This window comes from Pelophylax lessonae (assembly GCF_965119305.1).
Source record: "Pelophylax lessonae genome assembly, chromosome: 9".
In the NCBI taxonomy this organism is placed as follows: domain Eukaryota; kingdom Metazoa; phylum Chordata; class Amphibia; order Anura; family Ranidae; genus Pelophylax; species Pelophylax lessonae.
Window position 1 is genome coordinate 248,778,517 of NC_138776.1, and position 23,683 is coordinate 248,802,199.

Consider the following 23,683-nt stretch of genomic DNA (forward strand, 5'->3'; position numbering starts at 1 on the left):
AATGTATCCAACTGAAAGTCAATAAATGATTAAATTCCCTGGAAAGTGCGCTAAGGACATTATTTTCCACAACTAAAGTAGGTTCATCACAAAAAAATAATAAAAAAAGGAATACGCAAAGTATGTGATATCTTAATTTTTTTATAAGACATCTGTTGTGCATTTAGTTAAATGATATTCCACATCAGATGATTTCCAATTCCATTTCCAAAGTTTCAACATTTTTGGGTTATTTGCCGAAAACTTTACTCAAAAGTCCTGCAATGCCTGCAATGACTGGTAAAAATCGTTTTTCCATTTCAACATTACTTTCATCTGGATCATCTCTTCTTTCTTCCTCGGCATCTCTCCTGGGAGAAGACAGAAATTATCGGTCAATAAAATATCATTGATTATTTCACAAAAACCCTATTTCACTGGAACCACAAATGTGTATTTTTAGGCCATGTTGACTATTATTCTATGACTACATTAACATGGTAAAGGAATATGGCACAGCAGGATGCTACAAACTTAAGTCTCTTATTGAATAACCAGCTGGAGCATTCTGATGTGTTTCATTCTACAGCACAAGTGGACACAGCTAAAGCTGCCCATACATCAGTAGGATTTCATTCATATGGAAATTCTGAAAAATCATTCACCAGACTTGGCGTCATTGAGTCAATTATTATTGTTCAAAGGCCCTTAAAAATTCATTCAGACCTGCTGCTTGCATGGAATCCCAAATGTATTAAAAAGGTTTCTTTTGTGCTTTAAAACATCTGCATTACAGTATGTGTGATTTTTCCCAAACAGAAATCGCATTCACTTCTTTAAATGTAAAAGGTGCCTTTGTGTAAAACTATCAGACATAAGGATCAAAAGAAAATTACATTTTAACCATATCATACTGGTAAACAATATAAAATAGATAAATGAATTTCCTGCCATAGCTCGCATGTCACCTACATATTGGAGTGTCCTTGTGGCCTCCAATATGTGGGAAGCACAACTAAGAATCTTTCTACCCAGATTAATGAATACATAAACAATATACATAAGGGTTTTAAGAAACATAAGGGTTGATTTACTAAAACTGGAGAGAGCAAAATCTGGTGCAGCTCTCCATAGAAATCAGTCAGCTTCCAGGTATTTTTTTGTCAAAGCTTAATTAAACAAGATGAAGTTAAAAGCTGATTGACTACCATGCACAGCTGCACCAGATGTTGCACTCTCCAGTTATAGTATATGAACCCCATAGTGTTTTAAGCCACTTTAAAGTATGCATTACTAAGGACTGAAGTGGCTTGATTTTTTTTGGAATAGCTATAGTAAGTATCCACTGGAGAGGATCGGACCTAAGAGAGAAGATTTCCAGGAATGAAACCTTATAAATATATGAAATTGAAACACTTAAAGTGTTTGTAAACCTAAAATAAGAATATGCTCCTATCTCTTTAAGGCAGGATAAACTGCATTGTGATCTTGCTGTGTAAAGTTTTCTACGTTGAACAATACCTGGTTGATCCTGCCTATTCCCGTGTACCTATCTGTAAACTGACCATGCTAATCATGGCTGCCGATCCATGATAGCGTGGTCAGTTAGCGTCCCTCTTTCATGGGTATCTCTGTACATCGTCTCTCTATCTCCCCCTCCCTTCCTTGTTCCTTTCTGTTATTTCCTTCCCTGGTCTGTGTAAAGCCCCTACCCTTCTCTCCCCCTCCTGGCGTGAATGGCTGAGCATTTCTGCTCTTCCCCTCCTCCTCCTTTGTTAAAGCTGCAGTGTATTCCAGCATTTATGATCTTTGAAGACAGCATCAAACAGGACAGTTTTGCATGCTTTCACATGGCAATATATTAGAACAATTTAAAAAGCTATATCTAATTTAAATAAAATGTACAAATAATTAACTGACACACTTAAAGTGTTTGTAAACCTTAAAAAAGAATATGCTCCTATCTCTTTAAGGCAGGATAAACTGCATTGTGATCTTGCTATGTAAAGTTTTCTACATTGTACAATACCTGGTTGATCCTGCCTATTCCCTTGTCCCTATCTGTAAACTGACCATGCTAATCATGGCTGCCTATCCATGATAGCGTGGTCAGTTAACGTCCCTCTTTCATGGGTATCTCTGTACATCGTCTCTCTATCTCCCCCTCCCTCCCTTGTTCATTTCTGTCATTTCCTTCCCTGGTCTGTGTAAAACCCCTACCCTTCTCTCCCCCTCCTGGTGTGAATGACTGAGCATTTCTGCTCTTCCCCTCCTTCTCTTTTGTTAAAGTTGCAGTGTCTTCCAGCATTTATCATCTTTGAAGGCAGCAGCAAACAAGACAGTTTTGCATGCTTTTACATGGCAATGTATTAAAACAATATAAAAAGCTATATTTAATTTAAATAAAATGTAAAAATAATACTGAATTATTGAATAATAATGAATTATTTCTGCAAAGTTTTTTAAAATTGACTATATATATATATATATACATACATATAAATATAGATAGATAGATATATGTCTGTATATATGTCCAGGTGTGTATCTATGAATGCATGTATGCATTTATGTGCATATGTGAGTGCATGTATGTATGTGTGCATTTTAATGCGTGTATGTACCTGTGTATATGTGTATACGTGCATGTGTGTATCTATGAATGCATATTTGTATGTGTGTACGCATTTATTTGTATGTGTTATCATGTACTATATGTATGTGCATGCGTGCATGGTTTTATTTCTATCAAGTTCATTATTTTTGTGCTATTAATTTTTTGGTGCTAATAAAATTGTATTTTTACTTTTTCGCAAATATATATTTAGATATATATTAACATACAGTATATATATATATATATATATATATATATATATATAAATGGGATGAATTATTATCAGAGGAGATATAAAGTGGATACAGAACATCACGGCATGCAGAATAATGTGCTAATGTGCCATAATATTCTGCACCCCCTCTTTATCTCCTCTGATAATGATGACTGTGATATTTTTCACCCCCTCTATTTCTCCTCTAAAAGCAATGCAGGCCGTGATATTCTGCACCCCCCTCTTTATCTTCTCTAATAGTAAAGTAGGCCATGATATTCTGCACCCCAGGATACCCCTGCCCCCCACTAACAGAGCCCCACATTCCTCGGACTGACACCCACCAACTACTGGCCTCCCCCATTGACCCTTTCAACTGCCAATCCCTGCTCCCCGCTGACAGATCCCCACCCACCCAGACTGACGCCCCCACCACATCAGACTGATGGACTTCCATCACCCACATTGATAGACCCCCACTCCCCCACACTAACACCCCCACCCCCTACACTGACACCCTCCCACTCCCCCACACTGACACCCCCCATCCCTCTACACTGACACCCCCTCATTCCCCAACAGTGACACCCCCCCACCCCTGTACTCTAACGACCTCCACTCCCCACAGTGACACCACCACCCCCCAACACTGACACCCCTACACTCTCACCTCCCACACTGACACCCCCAACTCCTACACTGACACTCCTGGTACCCAAACCCCCACATTAACTCACTTTGCTCCCCAACACTGACACCCCCTACACTGACACCCCCCTACACTGACACCCCACACCCCCACTACAATGACACTCCTTACCCCCTACACTGACTGACCCCCATTCCCCCCAGACTGTGAGAAATGACAGATTGAAAATAACTAGCAGACTTCAAGTAGTGGCTGCTAGTTACATAGTGAAAGTGCCTGGCCATTGAGGGGTTAATTGCGATCCTCCTGCTCAGCCCCCCCCCCTCCCAACAGCTATGGGGTTAAATCCGTGTGTTTTCTTCCACTGGCTCTGTTGATAATGATGATTATGAAAGCACATATTCCCCTTCTTCCTCCTCTGTTAGTAGAGATATACATGAAGTGTCGGCAGAGTCCGACTCTGTAATTCCTGGCAGTTGCTAGGCTTACTCCCCTCTATGAAATGCTGAATCCCCTGTCCCTCAAATGGTTCTTAGCACATATGGGGTTAACCGCTTTCACATTCTCTGTAGGCTGCAGCTTGTGATGCAGAATCACCTGCTATATCGGCACAGCACCAATCAGACACAAGGTCAAGGTTTATGCAGTGCTCTGCTGACCTATCATATATACATCAGCAGAGGACTAGCAGCCCCAACCAGATCGGTTCTGGAGCTCCAGAGAGGGACCAGACGTAATCACGTGAATGCAATATTGGGCAACATGGAAAACATTTTGACACTTTATTTGACAAAAAAAAACACACTGCCAATATAAGAGCCCAAAAGTAAAACAGATAATGCTGATTTAAATTTTTGACCTTACAACCACTTTAACCCAGATGTGAAGAATATTAAAATTGATCTGAATTTTTTATTGTGGATTTTTAAAGGTTTAATTATGGGTGACGTTTATTGTACACTTCCCCCTTTATAAGGCATGATCACATTGGTATTTTATATTTTTATGTATTTTGTTTATTAATATAAGGTTGATTTTATCCTGTAAATTTGAGTTGAGGGATAGATAGTTGAGGAATAGATACAATCTTTTCACTACAAGTCTGTAGGATAGATATGAGTATGAGTCTGTAGGATGGATAATACACATTTTTTGACTATAAAGTGATGTTAGATGCAGTAAGGTGTGTATACTTTTTAACCACAAGATGGTGCTAATATGTTTGATATAGAGCAGTGTTCTCGAATAAAGGCTAGCAAAGGGCCGCATTCCGCCCTTTCTCTAAAGGGCGGAATGCGGCCCTTTGCTAGCCTTTATTCGACCCTTGAGGCAGTATTCCTCTCAGTGACACCAACAGTGGGGGAATAATTTCTGCCACTGACAATAATGATAGGGCACTATTCCTCCCACAAATATAAATGATGGGGCACTAATCCTTCTACTGATACCAATAAAGGGGCACTATTCCTCCTCTACTGACCACAGGCGCTATGTAACTGACCACCAACCCTGTGGCAATATTTATTCTCACTAATGCTGGGCCCAGGACATTTGTTAACCCCACTGGCCACAATCCAGCCTCCCTAAGGTCTGAAGGACGGTAAACTGGCCCTTTTTTGAAAAGTTTGGAGACCCCTGATATAGAGGTTTCAATAAAGGTAACATTTTATGGCACATTTTAATTTACATTTTATTTTGTATATCAATACCAATGATATACAACTCAATCCCGAAATGACTAAATATAGAATCAATCATGTTTATATTTGTAATTGGATTTGGTTAATGAGTAAATATATGGGGCGGAGATGGCGCCGGACGATCTGCTTCCTGAAGACATCTGATTACCAATGAAACACGTTGTTGAGATCTGTGTCTCCCAGGTACCATAAGAATATATGATGTAAATACCGTTGGTGGCCAACTAAATGTCCCTCTAAGAGTGTCCTGGGCTTGGAGGAGGAAAATTTGATTTTGAGCACTGGCTGCACCTACTTCTAATAGATAAGAGATAAATTAAATCCGGTGGAGTGGGCACACTTAAAGGGACACTTTGGAGCACAAATTGGTGTTAAAGGTGGTGAAGATTTATTCACAGAAAGCTGGTGCGATGAACTTGTTATAAGTCTTGTGCATTCACAGTGGGGAGGATTATTTTGAGTTCACAAGATACAAGGAGATTGAGACATGGAACTTTGCGTGTAAGTGATTTATTTGGTTAAAAACACTATGTCACAGATGGACTAAAATGTTTTTAAGATATATTTTGTGGGGGTTATCACATGGATTTCTATTTCTCTATCACAATTTATGTCCCAATTCAGCACTATCACATTCACACACGACTTTACTGCTAGTTTGCACAAATTGGGTAAAAGTGAGGACTTTGGATTTATTTAAGGTTTATGCTAAGCGTGGCTCTTTCTCTTTTATTACTTTGTGGTATACATGTACAGGGGTATATGTGGGGAGCTGCTGCTATGCATTTTTCATATTCCCACATTTGATTATTGAATATTTTAGTTATAGGGGAATAGAAATGAAGAAGGCCCATAAGCCCCAGGTGCTGTGAATATTATAGTGGAAAGTTTTGTTTCTTCATAGAGAGAATGCATTAAGGTAAATCATACTTAGACTTTAGAACCACATTAAGCTTTTAAAATCTATACTTTTATTTAAAAACAAGTCTTAACACACTTACTCTTCCTCACAGAGAGAAAAGTTGATGGTCCCAAGGAAGAAAAGGAGTAACAGGGATTTCTTCAAGGTGAACATCTTTGGGCTCTTGATAATTTGGATTCATGGAAAGAAAAAGAGGACAAAATTGAAAATACGGCTCAAAAAAAACAGTGCCTAATGTTAGGCACACATAAAATGTTTTTTCCAGTACAATAAAAGTTCTAATGTTTGTTATAAACCATCATAAAGGATCACATACGACTGGCACCCATTATTGGCAGGTTGAGTGTTGTTAATGACATGGATTTACTTGATGACTTTCAGACCTTATCAGACTTTTCAGACCTTATAGAATCTGGCTGCCCATGGATAAAAAAATGATTAGAGGATTTGATCTATCGTATTCCTCAATACCACAAAAGGAATTGCACAACAGGTTCTCAGATACCATTAGAGCTTGTTCACAAAAACCAAATCCAATCTCCTCTATCTATGGTTTCCAAGGATTTTTATCCTAAACAGGGATGCCTCTTGCCTCACTTTGTCTACCCACTCTTGCCCTCACTCCAACAGTGGTAAAGGATGTTAGATTGAAATACATTTTAATGTATATGAAACTGATTTACTAACTGGACTAAGGTTTTCTTCAGGATGTTTTTTGTATGAATGAGAAGAGTTCCCAGAGAATGGTCTCTGTGATTTCAATTTGTTCCTGGTTTGGAGAGAATGAGAATGAGACTACTGAGATTATGTGAAAATAATTGATCATTTTAAGGTATATAACTTATGAATGCTTTCTTTCTACTGTACTGTTTCCAGGGCATAAATGATGAAAGAACAGTACTTTATGTATAACAATATTAGGATATTTAATAATATTTGAGCCAAAAAATTGAAATTGGAATTCAGTGAAAGTATGTTCGGTTTTTCTATGTTCTAAAGTGCAATATCCCAACCCCCTCCTCTGCTGGTTGGATAATAACAAAGACTTTAATTACACCATGTGCTACATATACCTACTGCACCAGAATTGTTCTCTAACATCCAGACACACATTTCCACAAACTGGACACACAAAACTGACTTAATCAAAGATTTTTTGTTTCTACTATACCTTCATGTTTATTAGGGTTTATATTTTGTTTTATTTGCTTACTCAGTAAATTGTACAGTTAAACACATTTTTGATTTTGATACAAGTAAATCAGTACTTTTTATCTTTATACACTTCCCATCCTTAAAAGGCATTTCTTCAAAGTTTAGGTAGCTCCAAAAATAAAGTTAAACAAAGGACCACTGATCAGCCTACGAACAGGTACTTTTTACGGCACTACGGAAACCCTTCAAAAAATGAGATCTCTGGGAGTGTAAATGGCTATGGTGCCTATACCCAAAAATGTAGGGAAGGTGAATCCAAAAATACAACATGAAAGATAAACCACAATAGGATGCAGCACCTATTATGGCTACCATTAGTCTTTATTGAAAATGGGACATACTGTATATCCATATACAAATAACCAGTGACAATCCCCCTAAGAATGAGCGCATCTCTCCCCCCCCCCCCCCAGACCTTTCCTACCCTTCAACCCAAGCCCCCACCCCACTCAAACCAAGATATCCCACCCCAACCCTCACCCCACTCTGAGCTGTGAGTGGATTTTAAGACCAAAACTCAAACAAACCGGGTAAAGAAGAGACACTGTGCTTTGTGGCATCAGAAGACTATTTCTTTACTACATTTTTCACGGGGAAGAGAATATAATGAATTCGCAATACCATTAAATGGGGATCACACTAATGTTATTTAACAAGAATATGGCATTTTTCTATTGAAAAGCTATTTAACTCAGAGCTGTATGAACTTCAATAGTTAAGCTAAATACAGCCCAGAGAGCCTACAAGAGCCCACATGTGTAGATCTACATCATAAATAAATCACCTAGAGCATTGGTATGAAAAAGTCATGTAGATATGAGCAGGCAGGTCATCATTCTTTCCAAACAGATGTTTTATACTTTTGGTTGACTTTACCCCTATAGCAACCATTATAGCAAAACAATGAATTCCTCCTTTACATATCAAATGTAGTTAAAGGTTGAAGAAACTTGGAAAAAGAAATTACCTAAAGAATTAATTCTGCAAAATAAGCCATCACGGTAAAAATGATACGAGGAACCTTGCCATCATTTAAAACAAAAATGAAACAGAGGAGATTTTTAAATTTTACCTGAAATCTGAATACTAATGTTTCTTTCCTTATCAATAACTATATTAAAAATAATAATTTTAAGATAACAATATTCCAGAATATACTTACCGATTAGTTCAGTTGGTGCTGAGAATGTAGACAGCTGGAAGGCTTCAGTGGAGGTCTACTCTACCAAGAATGGGGTTGGCTTATATAATAAAGGACAAACAAGTTGAGTACACAGAAGTTTTAATTAAAGTTTAATTTAGAAGTCACATCTTTCTTTTCTCACATACCTGATACCACATGTATTTACTAAAATATTTACCTTTTAGCCTCCAGGTGGGACAAATATTAGCACCCAGTCAGCAGTTTAGTTATCTCCTGATCTGCTATTTAGACAGTTTTAATCTAAAATCAATTTAAGAGGAATTCCAGCCTAAAGTTTTTTCCTTTACAGTATCATGGGGTCAATTTGAACAATTATTTACTACTGTTTAAAGGGTAAGTCCAGGCAAAACCTAACTAATGCTAGACCTGCTCTGTGCCAAATTCTAAACCTAATCTATCTAACCCTGTAAAGTAAAAATCACTATACTTACCTATTCTGCAGCCGATCCAGTCCGGTCCGACGCTGAGCTGTCAGCGGCGGCTTCAACATGGAGGCGGGTGCAGGAGAGGCACTCAACAACGGAAGCCCCATAGTAAGTCTTTGGGTGACATCACTTCCCATTCATTTCACAGCCATTTTCTCTCCTGCATAAAGCTTCCATCACTGGAGACCAGACCGGATCGGATCGGCTGCAGTATAGGTAAGTACAGTGATTTTTGCTTTACAGGGTTAGATACTGTAGATTAGGGTTTAGAATGTGACACAGAGCAGGTTTAGCATTAGTTAGGTTTTGCCTGGACTTATCCCTTTAAGTGTTCAGCCAGTTTTGTTTAAAATAAGTGACTGGCACATTAATACCCAATTTTGTATGTGGCTTGCTGTTGCAATAAATTTTAATTGGTACTATGTGACCGGACATCACCGGTTTCTGGGTACAAACTGCATTTTTAGGAGACTACCTCCGGATAAAAAGTGACCCCAATTCTGTCCCCAGCAGTGGTGGTGCTCAGGACGGCATTCAGGCTTCTGTCAGTATAGTCAGAGTCAGCCTCACACTTTATCACTCAAAATAAATATTTCAGCACCCCCAACCCCAGGCCAGCCAAGCATGAGGAGGGACACGAGATTACTAAAGCTGTGCTGCCTCCATCCCACCACTTCAATCAATGGGGACAGGCATGACTGAACCCCCAGTACCCCATCTATTCTACTACCATTAGCCCACCACATATGAATCCACTCCAGAGTATGTGATATAGTGAATTTTTTCCGAAATAAAATGTGAAAAACCACTGCGCGAATACTGTGTGACATGAAAAATTGCAACGATTGCGATTTTATTCTCTAGGGTATCTGCTAAAAAAAATATATAATGTTTGTTCTAAGTAATTTTCAATCAAAAGAAAATAATTTTTACTTGTAAACATAAAGTGCCAGTAAAGGCCTGGTCTTCAACAGGTTAAGGTAGGCTCCCAGTAATGTTTTAATGTGTGCAGAAAAGCATTTGTAATGGAAAGGTTTAATTTTTAAAAAAGGATCCTTTGTCCCGAGGTATGTATCCGTGAGACTGTCATTTGAGGCATAATAATTAGGAGTATTTTGTGGGTACAATGTGGTATTTCATATGTGTGCAGTGACTAGACACAGGTTCTCTATTAAAACAGTAAATTAATACCCGCGCTGTGAGGAATAAATATAGTGAATTTTTTATATATATATATATATCCTGAAGCTGCTGCTCACCAAGTATAACACCAGGAAAAACTAGAAAACATATATAGGCAGCGCTAGCAGGTAAAGTCTATAGATAAGTGCTATATAATTAAAATTAGTATACTGTGATATAGGTTATACTAAAAATTAAGTGCATATAAATTCAGTAAAAATTCATAAATACATAAAGTGCAACAATAAATATGGTTAAATGTATACAAAATTAGTGAATTCATAAAGTGCCACAATAAATAGGATCCAGTGTCCAAAATGTAATCATAAATAAAGTGCATAATGTAATTAAAGTGCAGTCCAAACTTATATTCTTCCAAAGAAGTTATGGTGCCAAAAAGGTGCTCAGAATCCAAATAAAGTGCCCAAGTGCTCTTCAAAGAAAATCCCCCTATGGGGATGCACTCACCAGATTTGGGATGTAAATGAGCCTTAAACGTATGTAATATTCCGATTGGAAAGTAAGAGCAGCCTCACGGATACTAAAGGTTTCCCTTGCCCAGGTGGATGGATGGCTGCAATCCTTTACTATTAGCTCCTTACTAGCTCCTCTCCACTCTCTCCCCAATGGTGTGTTCAGAAGGAAGGAAAGAAGCCAGACATCGTGAAGCCCGTAATGTATTGTATTTATTAAAACGATTAAAAAATGGTACTCACAAAGGTGGTAAATAGTTAGGCATTAGTCAGCAAATACAGCAAAGTCCTTCACTTCCGTGTCCGCTGCCGGTGTTGTAAAATTTTGTCGGACCCATGAAAAAATCGGACCTCGTCACTTCCGGTGATAGAGCAACACAAAACAGCGGATGGGAGTCGTCCGTGCGCATGCGCAGAAGACATTTTTTCGAGGTTTGGCAAAATTATAACAGAGAGCGGACAGCTGATTGAGAGGAGGCGGGGCTGAGGTGCGACGGAGGACGGAGGACACATATGCAGAGCTGGTGGAGGAGGCGGGACGGAGGTGCGGCCGTGTAATATATGCAGGACTTTAGCGACTCCTTATGTTTTATTATCTTTAGCAATTATCGTATTATTTATCCCTAGGATTTCATTACATTTAGTATTTCTTATTTCGTATTATATAAATAGTAAATGTAATGAAATCCTAAGGATAAATAATACGATAATTGCTAAAGATAATAAAACAAGGAGTCGCTAAAGTCCTGCATTTATTACACGGCCGCACCTCCGTCCCGCCTCCTCTATTCAGCTCTGCAGATGACGCTGCGGTGTCTTCCGTCCCACCTCAGCCCCGCCTCCTCTCATTCAGCTGCCCGCTATGTGTTATAAGTTTACCAAACCAAGATAATGTCTTATGCGCATGCGCACTTGAGACTCCTAGCACCGGAAGTGACGAGGTCCGATTTTTTCACGGGTCCGAGAAAATTTTAGAACACCGGCGTGCGGTTCACGGTGGTTCTCAGGAAATGACGCTGTAGCGTACCGCTGCCCGGAAGTGCGTCGACGCGTTTCGCCCGCCTTGTGGGCGTTATCAAAGACATCACTTCCGGTAAGGCGGCTCGTATTTATACTTATCATGCTCCGCTTACAGCCAATCGGCCGGAAAGGGGGGTGAGACAGATTGAGTGTTGACTTCCTGCCAGTGTTTATCCCGAGCGTGTCCCCACAGGGCTCAATTGGCAGTTAAGTCCGCAGACAATTTCTATTAAACAGAATTATATGGCTTTAATATTAATTTATTTTTGTTATCAGACCAATAAAACAGTCAGTTAATGCCACCACCTCATTTCCTGTTACCGATTCATTAAGTACTTAACATTTAAAACATATTTAATTAATTTAAAAACATATTATGCATTTAAAATTATTTAAAATTATTTTATGGTTAGGTAGCAATGGAAAATTAATACCGCTAGATTTCCTAATCCATGATATATTCCATATCTCTAGTCCATAGTAATCCTCTATTGCAATTCATCTCCTGCATGAACAATTAATTTTAAAACCATGCAAATATTGTATAACAATTCCTCAGAGTGCATTATTTATAAAAATTGTTGTATCCTCTAAATATACTTTTACTAATAAAGATATTAACTGAGATTAATGAAAAAAATAAATAAATAAATAAATTAAAAAAATAATAATAATAAAAATAAAAATAAATATAAAAAGATAAAAATAAAAATAAAATAAAAATAAAAATGAAAATAAAAATAAAATAAATAGAAATGAAAAATAAAATAAAAATAAAAATGATAATAGAAATAAAATAAAAATAAAATAAAATTAACAAAATATAATAAAAATAATAATAAAAATTGAAACGGAAAAAAATGGAAAAAAATGGAAAAAAAATTCCTATGTTTCAATAATGATATTTTTTTTTTCATTAATCTCAGTTAATTTTTTTTTCATTAATCTCAGTTAATATCTTTATTAGTAAAAGTATATTTAGAGGATACAACAATTTTTATAAATAATGCACTCTGAGGAATTGTTATACAATATTTGCATGGTTTTAAAATTAATTGTTCATGCAGGAGATGAATTGCAATAGAGGATTACTATGGACTAGAGATATAGAATATATCATGGATTAGGAAATCTAGCGGTATTAATTTTCCATTGCTACCTAACCATAAAATAATTTTAAATAATTTTAAATGCATAATATGTTTTTAAATAAATTAAATATGTTTTAAATGTTAAGTACTTAATGAATCGGTAACAGGAAATGAGGTGGTGGCATTAACTGACTGTTTTATTGGTCTGATAACAAAAATAAATTAATATTAAAGCCATATAATTCTGCTTAATAGAAATTGTCTGCGGACTTAACTACCAATTGAGCCCTGTGGGGACACGCTCGGGATAAACACTGGCAGGAAGTCAACACTCAATCTGTCCCACCCCCCTTTCCGGCCGATTGGCTGTAAGCGGAGCATGATAAGTATAAATACAAGCCGCCTTACCGGAAGTGATGTCTTTGATAACGCCCACAAGGCGGGCGAAACGCGTCAACGCACTTCCGGGCAGCGGTACGCTACAGCGTCATTTCCTGAGAACCACCGTGAACCGCACGCCGGCAGCGGACACGGAAGTGAAGGACTTTGCTGTATTTGCTGACTAATGCCTAACTATTTACCACCTTTGTGAGTACCATTTTTTAATCGTTTTAATAAATACAATACATTACGGGCTTCACGATGTCTGGCTTCTTTCCTTCCTTCTGAACACACCATTGGGGAGAGAGTGGAGAGGAGCTAGTAAGGAGCCAATAGTAAAGGATTGCAGCCATCCATCCATCCGGGCAAGGGAAACCTTTAGTATCCGTGAGGCTGCTCTTACTTTCCAATCGGAATATTACATACGTTTAAGGCTCATTTACATCCCAAATCTGGTGAGTGCATCCCCATAGGGGGATTTTCTTTGAAGAGCACTTGGGCACTTCATTTGGATTCTGAGCACCTTTTTGGCACCATAACTTCTTTGGAAGAATATAAGTTTGGACTGCACTTTAATTACATTATGCACTTTATTTATGATTACATTTTGGACACTGGATCCTATTTATTGTGGCACTTTATGAATTCACTAATTTTGTATACATTTAACCATATTTATTGTTGCACTTTATGTATTTATGAATTTTTACTGAATTTATATGCACTTAATTTTTAGTATAACCTATATCACAGTATACTAATTTTAATTATATAGCACTTATCTATAGACTTTACCTGCTAGCGCTGCCTATATATGTTTTCTAATTTACAGGTTCTCTTTAATCATTCTGCTTTAAGCCACTTCCTCTGTTAGGTGCAATCTTATCTTACCACCACCGTTTTTTCTAAATCCCGTCCCTGGGTGCCCCGGGTCTTTCTTAATCTTATAACACCAGAAAAAAGAAAAACATACAGTACGACTTTTTGGGTACTAATGCAACTGATTAAACTGCCTTATAAAATTGATAGTTTTACTAATATTTCCTTAAAATGTCAACATAAAAATGTATGGCTGTCACATATATTAATATCACATTATTAAAGAATCTCCTTTCATCGCCCATTTTATTATCTTCTATTCAACTCATAGGAGTCCAACTTTCAGTTAACTGATGGGGTCAACTTGACATCCCTTCATGTTTTGTGAACATATGCAGACACTTCCTCAGAAGACTAAGAGGAGTATAATAATGTGTAAATTAATGTGAAATTTAGGCTAGACACAATAAAACCTTATGGGTGTCTGTCCCGTATGTGTGTGTAGGCTGGTTGCCTACTGTGTTTAGTAGGCCCAGGTGAGGTGGAAGGGATTAATGTTTTTCCCTTGTCATGTTTGCAGTCTTTCTAGGGTCTGGCCTGCCTTTCCGCATCATATAAAAGGGAAGAGGTTTGGGTCCCAATGGGTCCCAAGCAGGGCTGCCGTTAGAATTCACGGGGCCCTAAACAGCATACCTGACTATCCTCCCCAGCCTGTCCATTTCTTTGTAGCCACCGATGCACAGATTAATGAACAGGATAGCTTATGCTCATTTATAAACTGAAGCACAGTGAGCACAGTTTACTATGCATCAGTGATGAATGAGAACAGGAGTGATTGGTACCGATTTCTCACTGTGTTCATACAGAAAAGGAAGGGGCCAGTAAATTACATCCACCTGTGTGCCCACAGCAGCTGCCAGTGGGGGAGGAGGGAATCTGGAAGCGCTGTGGGGGAAAGGGGGCCCAGACAGCAGATGGAATGGGCGCATGTGCTAGAACCAATCCTATTTCAGTGAAGGCAGTGAGAGGGAGAGAAGGAAAAGCCGGAAGCACTGCAGTGGGTGACAGAAGAGGATCAGTGTCTGCAATAAGACAGTACAGCCGGCCCTCCTGCTCAAAAAGTGCCTGGCCCCTCTTTTGAACTGATGGGGACCGGGCCCAGTACAGGAGGGTTGGCTGTACTGCATTATCAGGGGCCCTGGTCCCAAGACCACGAGCAAAAGATCAGGGACATTTGAAGCTTACTGTGACCTGTGGTCCATCTTTAGGACACAGCTGATCGGGCCCCGAAACAGTGGAATTCTTCACTCTGGATTCTCCAGCTATTGACTATACCCTTCAGGACTTTACCTGCACAGGTATGCTGGGGCCGCCACAAGTAGAGTTAGATAGGGAAAGGACGTTTTACCCTGTTGCAAATGTTATGCTGAATTTTAATAAAAGTTGTTCAACTGTTTTGAGTCTGGTCTGAAGTTATTCAAGGAAGACAGAAGAGTGCCTCTAAGTGTAATATTTTAATGTACATAAATGGAGCAATCAGCCACATAAAAATTCACATGGGGTACAGAAATAAAGGCTCAACTAAGGGTGACAATCCTGCAGTGGGGAGATCCATGCGTCCAGTCCAGAAGGTTTAAAGCCGCAGTGTGGCGTGTACTCGCCAGCGAGGATGGAGTCATTCCTGGTAAAAGCTGAGTGGACAGCAGAATGGAAGGCAGCGCTGGCTGGCGTGTGACATCACCAATGGGAGAGGAGACACAATGCATTTCAGAGCATGCGTAAGACTCGTTCGGAGCATGCACGCTCCTTTAGAATAGAGTCTTGGGGCAAGTAGAGATGTCACACGCCAGCCGGCGCTGCCTTCCATTCTGCTGTCCACCCAGCTCTCACCAGGAATTACTCCATCCTCGCTGGCAAGTACACACTACACCACAGCTTTAAACCTTCTGGACTGGATGCATGGATCTAGTGAAAAAACTATCAGCGCAAGACTAAGTGAAATTCAAATGTGTATAAAATGTGCTAGAATAAATCAATATATAAATCCGGCTGCATACACAAATTGTGTCCACACCTCACAACAAAAACATAAAAATCAAAAAACGTGCTGCGCCAGAAGTGCACAAAAATAATTAGTGATTACATGAATCAACAAGTGTTATCAACAAAATATGGTGTCCATCATATGTGCTCTGATGAAACATAAATGTTCATATAAAGTGCTCCAAAGTAATGATTAGTATATCCAGGTGATGACAGGACAGCCTCAATCCCTTGTGAATCAAGCAGGAACCACCAGTGTGTGAACTCCCTCCACCAGTAAGATTGGCCTCTCACCTTGATACCAGACCCAAACGGGCCAGCATGAGCATATCAGGGGATAAACAGACTATCACAGGTAACCTCTCCAGCCTTCACCTCCGGGGGTCGCCAGGACATAAAATAAAGATAAAGCAAAGATCTAGTGCTCTCTGAATGTAAATAATGAGCTTTTATTGAGCATAAAGGGGTAACTCACATTTGTTGGGCACTCAGCCGTGCCTGCTATTATGGCATTCAGTGTTGGAGAGTAGCACCCGAGCGATGGGCGTCAGGCACGCAGGCTCCGCCTCCCTATACGCGTTACGCCTGGAGCGTGGGCTCCGTTTGGCTTCTTCGGTAGGGACCCCTACCGAAGAAGCCAAACGGAGCCCACGCTCCAGGCGTAACGCGTATAGGGAGGCGGAGCCTGCGTGCCTGACGCCGATCGCTCGGGTGCTACTCTCCAACACTGAATGCCATAATAGCAGGCACGGCTGAGTGCCCAACAAATGTGAGTTACCCCTTTATGCTCAATAAAAGCTCATTATTTACATTCAGAGAGCACTAGATCTTTGCTTTATCTTTATTTTATGTCCTGGCGACCCCCGGAGGTGAAGGCTGGAGAGGTTACCTGTGATAGTCTGTTTATCCCCTGATATGCTCATGCTGGCCCGTTTGGGTCTGGTATCAAGGTGAGAGGCCAATCTTACTGGTGGAGGGAGTTCACACACTGGTGGTTCCTGCTTGATTCACAAGGGATTGAGGCTGTCCTGTCATCACCTGGATATACTAATCATTACTTTGGAGCACTTTATATGAACATTTATGTTTCATCAGAGCACATATGATGGACACCATATTTTGTTGATAACACTTGTTGATTCATGTAATCACTAATTATTTTTGTGCACTTCTGGCGCAGCACGTTTTTTGATTTGGATGCATGGATCTCCCCGCTGCTGGATTGTCAACCTTAGATGAGCCTTTATTTCTGTACCCCATGTAAGTTTTTATTTGGCTGATTGCTCCATTTATGTACATTAAAATATTACACTTAGAGGTGCTCTTCTGTCTTCCTTTTTATGCTATATACAGTGACGGCTTAACTCCAGAGGAGAGCTTTTCCCTAGTGCATATATTGACCATCCACATTGACATTATCATTATTTATATCTTGAGCGCTAGCATTTTATTTCTGTTTTTTGAAGTTATTCAAGGGGTGCATGTTGAGTCTTGGCGTTTTCCTAAAGAACCTGGGACTATAAAACCATGATGGGGTATTTGTAATACCACTACATAAGATTAACACGCAAGATAAAGAAGAGGAGGTAGTTGCCATGGATAACGGCAAGGAAGAACAGCTGAAGTCTTTTGGCATGGTACCTGGTTAGGTGACAGGTCTTTCAGTAGCAAGGGGTTCAGTGCTAAGGTTCCCTCCCTAGCTGTCCATCTCCTCCAGTCTCTGGAAGCAGACTAGCATTACGGAAATTCAAGACCACTATCATCACCATGATCACTAGGTACAGGAAGGAAGAGTTAATGAGCATGCATGGGGTCCATTATATGCTCGGTTGGACTCCATTCTGCTACTGGGAGTGAGGTAACAGAGGTACGCTGGACTGGTAAAGTGGACAAAGGCTCTGCACGTCCCTCCTATTGCAAACATTCATATGGCACACAAGTGGCTCATCTCTGAGCCAGGGACTGCCTTAATGTTTGATTCGTCCCATGACTGCAGCCTCCGCCTGGTCCCAGACATTGATGAGTACACCTTTGGGCAAGGTGTTACCACACGTGCATGGGGGCAGTAGACCATGCCCACAACTGAACCCAATGATCCAGGGGTGAACAAAGGGGGCGTGGAGGACAACAGATTCACCACTATCACCGATATTGTCCCAGTAATCAATCTACATAGAAGGCATGTTGCTATGTTCATTGTATATAGAGGACACATTGTTAATGGTACTCCAACTATGAGACACAGCCTTACACCTCAGGCCTGTGGTGATGCTAGCTTTGGATTCAGTGGTTTCCTAAAATTGTGGTCCTCACTTATTTAATTTTTCAAGACCCAATCTTCCCTAAATTGGTGTCCTAACCAGGCCAGGCCCTACCATGGGTCCTCTTGGGTCCATTGGACCCAGGCGGCACTTTGAGAGGGGCAGAAAATTGACGCCCAAGACGCGGGAGTCGGCTACCTGACAATTGTGGCCCACCTGTCGACTGAGTGCAGGTGACAGGTTCCTTCTTTCCCTACCCAGCCTCCACCCTCTTCAACCACACCTGTCCCGCTCTCTCCCATGCTCCCCCTCTGCCTCCACAAGCCTCCTCCAAGGTCATCAGTGAACAGCAGAAAGAAGGAGGCAGCTTAGTTTAGGACGGAGGGCAGGAGGAGGAGCTGCTAATATTGAAAGTCACTCTGCTGGATCCCGCTCCCAGCCCCTGTCCAGAACTGTGCTGCCTTCTGCTCTTGGTTGTGAGGCAGGACACTGCTGTGGGATGGAAAGGTGGGGGCTTTTGAGGGGGACCAGAGGTCACTGCTATAGGGGAAAGTGGGTCAGAGGACATTACTGTGTGTGTGTGTCAAGGGGGGAAGTGATGTGAAGGGGGCAGAGGACACTGTTATGGGCAGGGCCCCCCCATAGCAGTGTCCTCTACCACCCTTTACATTACCCCCCATTCCCCCGATCCCTGCATTCTGATCCTAACGCACTGTTTTCTGATCATGATATAAAATAATGGATGTAGGGCCTTTTGATGGCCGTGTTTTTTTTTTTTTTTTTTTTTGAGGGGGGTGGGGAATTCCATTCTTGGACCCAGGCAGCACAATTTCTTCAGCCAGCCCTGGGGTAATTTATTGACGCATTTTTTTATGTCACTTTTTCAGATATTGCAAAATTATGTTCAGCAGCCCACTCTTCCAGTTCCAAACCTTTCATTCTTACTTGACCCCCAAAAAAAATCTCTTAGCTCTCTTTCTGACAGTCATAATCTCATTATTAGTCAAGCCAATAAGGGGATGGTATAATCCTCCAGAACAAAACTGACTATTTGGCTGAAGCCACTAGGGTACTTTCAGATAACTTCACCTACCTCAGGCTTCCTCCAGGACCCTCTACCTGGTTTTCAGTTAGAACTTAAATCCCTTTTGGATTCAGTCTTGGATGAAAAGATCATAAATAAAAGTGAATATTTATTCATGTATAGGGAATGTTTCAGACAGCAATATTTTTATCATCTCTCTAAGGTGCATAAAGATCTCCTAAATACACCAGGAAGCCCCATTGTCGCCTGTTTGGAGAGCATCTCCAGCGGGCTCCCTCAGTATATTGATTTCTTTCTATGACCCCTTGTACAATCTTTACCTTCCCACGTCAGAGATTCCTACAGCTACTAAACATTCTCAAAAATTACCCTTACAGTTTTCATGACAGTAAGGGCAGTGTACACCCCATTTTCTACTTTTTCTCTAGCCCTGTGGTCCATGTCATCTACTGCCTCTCCTGTCCCTGTAACCTTCTATATGTTGGCCGGACAGTTCGGGTGGTCCGGACATGATTTGGCGAGCACAGGAGGTTAATTGAAGTGGACAATATCATCATAGTGTCCCGACACTTTAGGTCTGTTCATAATGGCTCCACAGAAAGTCTTTGTGTCCTCAAGCAGATCCCTCCTGTGATTCTGAGGCAGAGAGGCACCATGCTCTGTCGCAGGTAAACTTTTTGGATATGGCATCTCAAAACCTTATCACCAGGGGGTCTAAATGAGTAGCTGGAGGTGTGGACCATTCTCTCATTTTTGGTATTTATTGTATGACTTTTTATAAAGTTTTTTTTCTGCTGCTAATGGTATCTTTTACCCCCTCCCCCCTTTTGTCTTGTCATAGCGGTCATATTTTCTTACTGCACTATAACCACAATCCCTCCTTTTTTGCTAACTGTATTAGCTATTTAGCCTTAACGCATGTATTACATGCATTTTAGGTGAAAGGCTTTTTTTTTCATTAGTTTAATCATGCCATTCTCCATTTTTCTTCTTCTTTTTTTTATTCCCCACCCCTCTTTCCCCTTTCCTCTTTAGACCATGTATTATGAGTATTTTTAGGCATCATGTATAGTCTTCACACTAACCAGGTCCCCTGTACTCTTTTATCCACATTCATTGATATATAGTTGCTCACTCTATCATAGTTTTACTATTATATGTCATTTTATCATTGTTTTTTTATATTTGTTGATGTAGCACATTCTACTATTGTAGTTTAGAAATAATTCATGCATTTTTCTCTGATGTACACTTTTGTGGGCAGCCTACCATAATCTGCATGTGTATTGTATTATTGTGACATTGTCGATAATGCAGCAGCTCAGTCTCTGGCCTTTTCCCTCCTCTTCTCCTCCCCATTGCCCACCCCACTGGTTATTTAAACCTTTAGCTTCTGGCTTTAACTTTGCATTTGAAAAAGAGGGCTGTGTCTTTTGAAACGTGACCCTGGAAAGAAGCGACTATATTGAAACTTGATCGGCAGGCATTTGAGGCTGCGGATCTTCTCCTGGTACATGAAGCCCCAAATGACTGGTTCCTGCCGCTCCTCGTCTCTGGCCTCTTCTAACTCAAAGCTTATCGATGTGTATGTTGGGAGCCCGGAACACCCATCCACACCATCCAGTAATGCAGACTGTACTGACTTATCCGAGGGTTTACCTTGGGCCCAGGTGAAGAGGAAATAAAAGTTACATCTGGCCCCTTGCCACCGGAAGCCCCTAATTCACCTTTGTCAGATGACTCAACAGATGAATAAGGTAGCCAGAGTCCTTTGCGGTCCAACCATGGGAAGCATCCTGCAAGATATTCTGACAATTTTGTTTGAATTTGTTTACTGTTCTTTGCATTTATCACTGTTGTTATGGTTGTTTCCATGTTGCGATGCTAAGGACATGGTTCCTCTATTTTTCTAGGGTCATTGGAGAAGCTATCCGATTGGATGCTGTTACCCCATGTGACTCTAGTAGCCATCTTGAGTCAGGCAGAGCCTATTTAAGGCCCCGGCTCCCAGGTTTGGCGCACAATTACGAGTAGGTAAAGTATGGACAGTTACCCTGTCTGTTAGGGACAAAACTAGCGGCAGGGAAAGGCTTCTGATGAGGAGGGAAAGCATGAGGCTCACAACTTCTGTGAACATCTTTTCACATATTACCATACATATTACCTTTTTGGAAACATATCCATACTTGTATGATTTTATAGCCCTTGCAATCATACAGCCATTATATAAGTATATTATGGAATAAGGAGCACACTGTTTTTTGACCACACATCTAATTAACTCTGATCCAACAATGAGACACATTCTGTATATATATTTCATGTTCATCTAGATGCTGTATTTGGGGAACTATCGTCATCTCATCGCAAGTGCCTGCCGCAGTGGATACCTGCCGCTTACTTACGTACGGTCCAGTCTGCACCAGTCTATCTGTCCCCAGGGTGGGCGCCTCCTGCCCCCTATGGGTGACAGTTGGGGTTCAGGGGCCTGTATGGTTCTGAAGTGCACCTGGTTGAATCGATACGTAATTGATGATGGTTATGAAGTATGGTAAGCATGTATATAATTGATAGAGATATGGTGCTATGTCCCATACGCCAATATTGATTGTACACAATGGTGATCTGTCTCCTTTTTTCTTATTCTCTTATAAGCTTGTAAAGGTGAACTAACCGCCTACTGTGTTCCTGATGAAGCAGTGTCTGGATATACCGGTCTGCGAAATGCGTAGAATTGGCAGTCCATAGGACACCTTACAGCAGATGTATTTCACGATTATAATGTGATATATTGTTTGTACATGTTCGAATATTGAGTGGTTTAATAATATATTTCTTTGAATAAATATATATTATTTTACATATGCTTGTCATTTTTACTGTAAGTACCAGACCCCATAAAGTCCCATTAACAAGCATGATCACGGTTGGGTTCTAGGACCACGTGATCATGTGCCAACTTGTTTCTTTATCTATTTATCTATTAGGGATGGGGGTTTGGTACGATTTTCAGAGTTGATACTTCGTATTGTTCAATGTGGACATCTTTCCATTTGGACACAAGACGGCCAGGCTGCATTCTGCCACTCTTAATAGGGGCTGTCAGTTTGGCTGAAATCTGCTCTCCACACACTGTTGGAACCCGTGAGTGTTCCCGGTTGGGCTAACTTCCCATCCGGTTTATTGTGAACTGTCTTTGCAATACTTCAATACAAGTTCTTTACATCGCACTTGGACTGTGTGTGTTATTGCCACCACACCACGCTGCACCTCACCTACAAGCTGCTTGAAATTTGATCACAGAATTTATGGACTTTTTTTCACCGTGGATCATTTGATTTTGTTTTGAGAAGTCAATTTAGAGGAGATTTTTTCAAGTGATACTCAGGGTAATGCACTGGGAAACCTGAACCATGCCTTAAGGAAACTGAACCATATGTTTAAAAGGAAAGTAAAAACCTGATGGGACATATTGCCTCCAAGACGATTAAGATGGGATCAGGGCCGGCCCTACCATGGGTCTCACTGGGTCCATTGAGCCCAGGTGGAATTTTAGGAGGGGCAGCAAAACGCCGTCCGTTGCAGCATTAACACTCTCAGCTCAGAACTGCACATGCCCAGTACCCGTGCCGGCCCGAGAGTCTCGAATGATTATTCCGACTCTGAGCTCTTCTGCTACTATTTGTTCTCCCCTTGCCCATTGCGCCTCTTTTGATTTCATTACTAGAGATGGCCTTGCGGTTCGCCCAGCGGTCGGTTCGCAGCAAATTTTGCTTGTTCGCTACCCGCCAATTTTGCAAACACATGGCATGCCATATTAGTTTACATTGAAGAGAACTTTGACCCATGACACAGCCGTCAGGTGGAACGGGACAGCCAATTGAAACATTTCAGCACATGGACATGCCCCCTACCTTATAAATAGACCAGAGCAGGCAGCCATTTCACATTCTGATTTTTGTCAGCGTAGGGAGAGGTCTGCTGTGTTCATGAGGGAGAGATTGCCAGACACAAATAGCTCTGTTAAGATCCACAAAAGTCCTTTTCAGGGCTGGTATTTCGGTATAGGTCTACTACAATCTCTTTTGAGTTTAGGGACAGGTATCCAGTCTGTGCTTTAGGGACAGTTAGAGATCAGCAGACAGTGACACAAATTGCTCTGTTAATGTCCACAAAAGTCATTTAAAGGGCTGGTATTTATTTGGTATAGGTGTACATTCTCTGTTCAGTTTAGGGACAGGTCTGCAGTGACACAAATCGCTCTGTTAATGTCCACAAAAGTCATTTAAAGGGCTGGAATTTTTTTGGTATTGGTGTGCAGTGCACTATATAGGGGTGTATTCCACGGTATAATATACTTTATAGAAAGCATATTATATTGGATTTCTATTGTGTACTGTGCAGCATTGTGACTGGTGTGGTGAGCATTGCTGCAGCAATACT

At 40.5% G+C, this 23,683-nt stretch overlaps 1 long non-coding RNA gene across 1 annotated transcript in view; it reads right to left on the reverse strand.

The window, feature by feature from the left end:
* Window positions 1–276: 276 nt before the first annotated feature.
* Window positions 277–23,683, reverse strand: part of LOC309563005 — a 64,395-nt gene continuing 40,988 nt past the window's right edge. Inside the window, exon 3 of the long non-coding RNA XR_014225654.1 lies at window positions 277–347. This is a non-coding gene — a long non-coding RNA (uncharacterized lncRNA). The remainder of the gene's footprint in view (window positions 348–23,683) is intronic.